Source organism: Chinchilla lanigera, unplaced genomic scaffold, assembly GCF_000276665.1.
Source record: "Chinchilla lanigera isolate Chin_1 unplaced genomic scaffold, ChiLan1.0 scaffold00003, whole genome shotgun sequence".
Classification (NCBI taxonomy): domain Eukaryota; kingdom Metazoa; phylum Chordata; class Mammalia; order Rodentia; family Chinchillidae; genus Chinchilla; species Chinchilla lanigera.
This window is the reverse complement of record NW_004955404.1, coordinates 24,893,093-24,900,484: the sequence shown is the minus strand read 5'-3', so window position 1 is coordinate 24,900,484 and position 7,392 is coordinate 24,893,093. Positions and strand designations below refer to the sequence as shown.

At 33.6% G+C, this 7,392-nt stretch overlaps 1 long non-coding RNA gene across 2 annotated transcripts in view; it reads left to right on the top strand.

Moving 5' to 3' along the window:
• The window catches only part of LOC102006305, a 95,429-nt gene extending 91,350 nt beyond the window's left edge, over nt 1-4,079 (top strand). The window contains exons 4-5 of one of the 2 annotated variants that reach the window (XR_001235104.1): nt 1,469-1,746; nt 3,948-4,079. This is a non-coding gene — a long non-coding RNA (uncharacterized LOC102006305). Of the gene's footprint in view, nt 1-1,468; nt 2,240-3,947 lie in introns of those variants that run through there. The other variant, XR_001235103.1, reaches the window with a different exon arrangement.
• The last annotated feature ends 3,313 nt before the right edge of the window (nt 4,080-7,392 follow it).

Genomic DNA, 7,392 nt, shown 5'->3' with positions numbered 1-7,392 from the left:
AAAAAAAAAAAAAAAAAAAAAAAAAGAAACTGAAATAAACGAAGTTAATAATATACACATTACAATATACATCACTGTTTTTTCTTTAGACATGTCTAAGCACAATACAAGTATTGCAGTGTACTCTAAAACATGTTATGTGGATTGCAACATATATGTGATATGTGTAAAAATAATACCCTAATAGTTCTATATCTCAGTTCTATATCTCTATATCATTGCTATTAAATTCATATAAAACTTAAGCATATTTTTATAAAATATACATTTCACATTCTAGGGTAATCACAAAAGAAATGGTAGAAGTGATTTGAAAGGGTTCTTCTCCTTTACAGAATATACACCTGCTATCTTTAGAAAACATACACCTGCTATCTTTGTTTTTCAGAAAACAATGTAGCATAGAGAATTTCACAAAAACTCATTTTGAAACACTGATATTTTACCACTTCTCCATATTTAAAATACCCATAAGAAAGTCAGGCACGGTGGCTCACCCCTGTAATTCCAGCACTCTGGAGGCTGAGGGAGGAGGATAGTTGCAAGTTCGAGGTCAGCCTGGACTACAAAGTGAGCTCAAGACCAGCCTGCACTGCATAATGCAGACCTGTCTAAAAAAAAACAAAAAAACAAGCAAGCAAAATAAACATAAGACTTCTTTCTCACAATAATTAGTCCAGCATGTGGAATTCTCTGATCAGAAAAATGTCCTTTAGAATACAAAATTTAATTTCCACTTTAAAGTTCACAGACTCCTTTCATTGTATATATACTTTTTACATGTTTACTATTTATAATATTTTAATACCTAATATGTCATGTTATCTAAACAAAGCTAGACAAGAAAAGTACATTTTGAGATTACTACATTTACAAAATGTTCAAATATCAGATAATAATATTAGAGGAGGATAAGGCCTAAGAATGGAAAAGTTCACAAAAATAGATGAACATAATTGAGGTGCACAGATATTTTAATTTTGTAAAAATTGTTTGAGCTGTACATTTCATATATCTGGAATTTTAAAATTTTATTATATTAGCATAAATTTTAACTCAAAAATGTAAAATTTTATTTATAATATAGTTTATCATTGCACTATTAATATTTTAATATCAGTGTTCTAATTGAGAAGGAAGTGGTTTTCAGGGAAAAGTCTATCACATGGAAGGAGGAATGTAGCACAAATGTACAAAAATATTGTTCAGAAAAAAAATAAGCAGAAAACATCAGGTCAACTGCCTTAATTGTAGTTATACTATTAATAGCAAAATTAGACAAATTAAACACAAAATAAATAAGGAAACCCATGAGCATTCACTAAGCTACAAAGTTAAGGAAGGTCACAGGAGTAAATAAAAGAGGATGTTTTGTCCCGTTTTTCCCTTCAGTACAAATGTATTCAGAATTAGAAACCTGTTCTCTACAGATACTAAAACTATTGCTGTCTTGATTTCACCTTCTCAGCCTCCTGAACTGTGAGATACACATTCCTATTATCTATGAATTATCAAGTATTGGATATTTTGTCATTGTAACTCCAATGGATATGACAGTGAAGCTTCACTTTTAAAAAGCAATCATGAAAACCCTGGGAAAGAAAATCTGGTTTTAATATTCTGACAATGGCTGAATTACCGTGATACTGACTGAAGCTTTGATCATGCAAGTGAAATAAGGGCATCAAAGGATTTGGAAGACATCCCGTGGCCCACACATTCGAGTCAACATGTGTGTTAACACAGGTTGTATTTCTCCCCTATAGGATGATGTTTTTATGGAAAATCACCTCCCAACTATTCTTTATGTCTTGTTTTAAGGTGGAACTAATTCTTTCATTGTTAGCCATTGCTGAAATTGCACTTTTCTTTTGTGTGCTTGTAGTACGGTATTTTGCTCTTTAATTTTATTACTGCCAAATGTGGTTTCTATTACAAAGACAAGGAGAAGTGCTTTAAGGCTGCCTTGACCCAGACTCTAATTTTGTCAGAGAGAAGTAACTCGAGTACATTCATTTGGTTAAAACCCTAGGTATCCTACATCTGTGTATTATTTTCCCTTCACAGTTTCATTTTCATATTCTCTCTCTCCCTCTCTCCTCTCTTTCTTCTCTTTGCTCAACTTCACTGCCTTCATTTTGTTGATCTACAAAAACTCCTAAATACATTCTTTGAAATCTTCCCATTTGCCCTTTCTGCTATGTAAATGTGATGCCTTTCCCTCCTTCCTTTTGCCTATAGTGCATCTCACATAAATGGTTATTTTTCAGGAACAGACTTTTACATCATATTCTAGTTCAAAATTATATTCATGTACTATGAAATTTAGATCTTGAAACATAGAACATAGAAAAACATATGTGCTCTTTAAAATATGTTTCAGAAGGAGCAATCATATCGTGTCACTCAGTGCTTTAAGAGAACATAATAAAACTGAATAAAATAAATTCTAAGATGTCTCTTTAGTCAAACAAGCTAGGGTTCTGGCTCACGGGAGGTTTGGGTTTATGTCTCTCTCTAATTGTGGCTCATTGTATGTGACTGCATGTCATCCACCTGGGGCGGCCAACGGCACTGGCGTCTTCAAGCATTGGTATTTTCTTCATAAGAGCAATTTTCCACATCCGTGTTATAATTAAGCAAAACATTTCATGTGGATTTAGAAAAGAATTTTCGTTTCATTCAAGCTCGAATTTAGTTGGAGGCCACCATGCTAGAAACCACATTAAGGCCTTCATAGCTGTGAAATGGTAAGATGGCCAAAGACTTTTCCAGAAAATATGTAGCAGAATATACTGATTAGAATATTTCATGATAGCAAGGCAACACATCTGTAGCTAAATATTTTGACACATGGAAAACCATTCATAAATTATATATTGAAATTCTGCAATTTTTCTCCTCTATGGATTTCATGAAAGATATCATTAGCAAAATCTAAAATATACTGGTTTGTCAAAAAGTCTCAATAATTACATCTTCTAATCATACCATTTGTTTATTTAAGTCTTGTCAGTTTGCCAAAATCCAAATCAGTTTATTAAATCTGTACTAAACCATAAAGAGCAGATAAGCAACTTATCATTCTTTTAAATTTACTAGTATTTTATTTCTGGCCTGCCGTATACCTGTGTGTTCCATTTAGATGAAATTATAAGGGAAAAGAAAGAATAATTAAATAAATAGGGCAGTTGACGATATTTTCCTACTTTACACATTTTCTTGCTTCTTCTCAAAGCATTTGCCTTTTATGTTACTTCTTTGTTTCCTCTATTTTGATTAAATGAGTAATTTTAATATTTTGTCTCTATGTCATCTAATACCTCTTGGGCTATATAACTTTTATTATCATGATTGCTATTTTATTAATTACTAATTGAGGAACTAGATATTAAAATGTAAATCTTGAATGCATTATGATTATCATTAAATATTTAATCATTTACTTACTTCTGAAGAATAGCTAGTTAATACTAAATTTTGTGGCCAGTCTCTTCAAAATTTTGTTTTGCCATCATTGTATATCTACTGGGCCATAACAAATAAATGAATTCAACAACTTAAATATATAAACTCAGTGAAGGGATTCTCTTCTTTAGAAGTCAGTTATGCTATTAATTGTCTATACGCTTTTGGAAAAGTTAAGTAGAGGATATTGTCTTTGCTATCTCTGTATTTCTGTGGTACAAGAGCAAAGTCACTCATGTTTTAGTATACTGAACAGTGATTGTCACTACACTGTTAAAGTGGAAGCAAATGGTTTACATTCAGCAGAGGGGTTATTTCTATGTTAAAGTCAAATTAGGAAAAAAAAGAATAAAGAGGTCTTATTAAAGCCTGCCAGTTTTGAAAGAGTCATCACTTAATTTTCTCACCTTTAGGTTTGTTTCAGAATTCATTAACTCAGTATTTTTATTACTCCAAAAATACAAACTATTTTGTTTCAGTGTGCAAGAGAAAGAATGTTGTTGATATTTTCATGGATCCATAAGGGACATCTAACTGAAGAGGAGAGAATTCTACCTATATTCATTATGTTTTCTCTGTGAAACACATTGTAACATTAAAATTGATATTAAAATCACTACAGTCTACATTTTTGGCCAATCATCATAAATTAGCTATAACTGCCAGTGGAAAAATTGTGTAGTACTTTTGTTCACAAATAACAATTCCTTTTCCTCTTTTACTTACTTGCTTGATCTTAAAATGATTTCAGTGTGGTGTGAATTTATTCTGCTCCTTAATTACTTCTCTCTAGAATTCAAAATTTTCAAGACTAACCAGAGTACTTAAAATAAATGTTCATCCCACCAGTGTCAGAGAAAAATGAGCTAATCAAAATCAATAATGAGCAAATATGCTCTTGCAAATTATATTCTAATGGTAGCTGTCTAGACACCACCTTTGGCTTGTATAAGATTCACTGTGTTATACGGACAAATACAGAATGTAGAAGCAATGGCTGACTACATTCCAAACAGCAAAAATCCCTCCCTGTCTGCACTTGCCAGGCAGAGTGGAATAGAGCAGGCAGACAAAAGAAAGAAAGAAAGAGAGAGAAAGAGAGAGAGAAAGAAAAATAGATGGTGGAGACCACTATGAAGCAGCCCTGAGCAGGATTTAAATTAACCAATGGGCTTTTCATGTTTACTTGTGAGTCTATTCAAGGCCTAGGTCTCTTAGCTGGAGTTAGGCAGTGAAGTCATAGTAAGTGAACCTCTGTGAGTCTCTAATCCCTACGAAGGCCTATAATAGTGGATGAAGCCCGAAAGCCTCAAAGGATAAAACAATATCACAGCCAAGGACACCTGAATCCAACCCCAACTAGATAAAGACTCCAGCCTCAGTCATCTCACTCCTAGGTGGATTCATTTAATACCCTACTTGGAGAAGCCCTGGAGTGTTTCTGCCCTTCTTGGGTTCTCCCCTCCCTTCTTCTGAATACTAATTAAATACAGGCCACCCACAGAAGGTCGTGGTATTAGTCCTGAGAGAATCTTGAATTCTGTGAGAGGGATTTGACCCTTCTAGAGTCCTGAAATCGGTCCATTTGCCTATGTTTATTTAGCCTTCACCGCCTGTGCACTCGTTTTGGAGATTGTGGACCTGATCCATCTGCAATAACTAAAGAATACTATTAACCCAACAGAAAGAAATTTAAAAGTTATTAGAATGGGCCAGCTTCTGTAAAGATCTGTTTCTTGCAATGAAATTTGACATGTTTTCCCCATCAAATATATCACTAAATGTGGAGCCAAAATACATTAATTGTCTAGTTTCCACACGTGCTTATAAGTTAGAAAAACATGGGTAATACTGATAGAAATGTAACGAAAGAAAGGTAAGCCTTTTCAAAGGTCACTATTGTTTTCTTCTTTTTCCCACAATATAGTACTTTGAACATAGTTGTTAATCACATTTTTTACACAAGTGTGTCCCTTCTCTTACAGCATCACAATATTAGAAAAATACTTCAAAGTGAAAATGAAAAATTCATGGAAATGCCAGGACTTGAGTGTTGGTAAAAAAATAAATCTTCACTGAGGCTAAAAGTAATAAAGGGGAAGAAAAGACAAAGGCAAGGGCTCTGTCCTATGATCACTTGTATTAATAACACAAGTTTCTAGTTAAAGGGAAAAAATCATGAACAACTGTAGATCTGAGCTTGTGTTGGAAGTTGGGTGAGAAAAGAACTACAGAATTGTCTTCACACATATGACTTTACCTAACAAAATATCAACATTCTATTACTCTCACTCTAGAGCTCTGATATACTTCAGGCTTTTCTTCTAATTTTTAGCACATAATTTTTTTTTCAATATTACTAAATTGTTTTCTTGAATGATCACAGGACTTTAACAGAAATGTAATCAGTTACCAAGAATTAGATGATTATTTTGTCCAGTGATGTACCTCTGGCAGAATCTCACTTTATTCTATGAACAGTACAGCAAAATTATGTAAAATAGTGGAAGGAGAGGGTAACACCACTGACTATATATTATCTTACCATACAATAGACATGCATGCACGTTGAGAGAAATATGAAAGTTGTCTTTGAATATACAGTTTTAATAAATTGTCTAAACATTTCAAGTACCACAAAAGAATGGGGTTTTCAGAGAATAACTGTCACAACCGTAATACCCCAGCACAGCCAGTTCCGGCATGAGTTGCTTTATAGTCAGAAGCTCTTTATCATTCCACGAAATGCCTCTCAATATGTAGTTGTGTTCATCTGATTCCACCTTTCAGTCTTTCAATTCCATTTCCGTTTTTTGTGCAACATTGAACTCTTCAATATTTTTCCAAGTTCCTAAGTGAAGAAAGCCTCAGAGATTTTTTTCCACCCTTTTCCAGAATAGGAATTTGATTTCTTTATCCTTCATCAATAGATTGGATCTGAGGAAGTGTGAAAATAGAAAACTATTATTTTTACAAAAATGTGCATATTTCCTTTGTGAGTACCTACCAGGGTGGAGTACGAAAGCATCAGAATTAGGATTCAGGCAATAATTCCCCAGAATGAAGTGGTAAAACAAAAATAAAAGTTTCCCATAAGGCAATTGCCATCTTAAATATGGATGAGAAGCACACTTAGGGAGCAAATATAGAAACGTGAGTCAGGAGGAAGAAAGCACACTTTCTTTCTTGGTAACTAATTGGCTCAAGCAGATTTTTTTAAGTTAACATATATATGATTTGCACCTAAAAAGTGCCAATCATTTTATAAAATTTGGAAGTTTAGCATTTAAAATACATGATCCCTCTACAGAAGGGCTGAAAATTCTATGACTCATCTACTGAGATTCAAGAAGCTGGGAATGAAGAGTGGTGAAGGAGGGATGGTATAAGGTGGTCAATTACAAAATCCTTATCCTTTACTGTTTATTTCAAGAAAATTATTTGGTTTATTTTTGAGAATGTAAGAACACTTGAGACCTTTCCCCATTTTAATTTGCTTGTACATTGAGTATTTACTTTTTCTTACTTAAATTATGAATTTAAATAAATGCAACCATCACAAAGGCCAGAGTATGTGAACTGGAATTAAAAGCAGATGACATATCTATTGATATCTATTTTCAAAGGAAGCAAAACGAGTCAGCCACAAAGTAGATAACCATGATTTTAAAATGTGCCAGGAAAGTGCTGTGATTCAAAAGCATGACCGGGAATATGGAGGCGGTGCTGGCAGTGCTTCTAATGAACATGGTCATGGACTTGGAGCCACTGTGATGAGTTTGACTCCTGGGTCTGACACTGCCTGATGATGTCATTTTGGTTAGACTAATTAATTGATCAGTATTTCATTTTCAAGTGTACATTGCTGCTAATAAGAGCATCTTCCTTCAGGGTTATTTCATATATTAAGACTCTCTAGTAGAG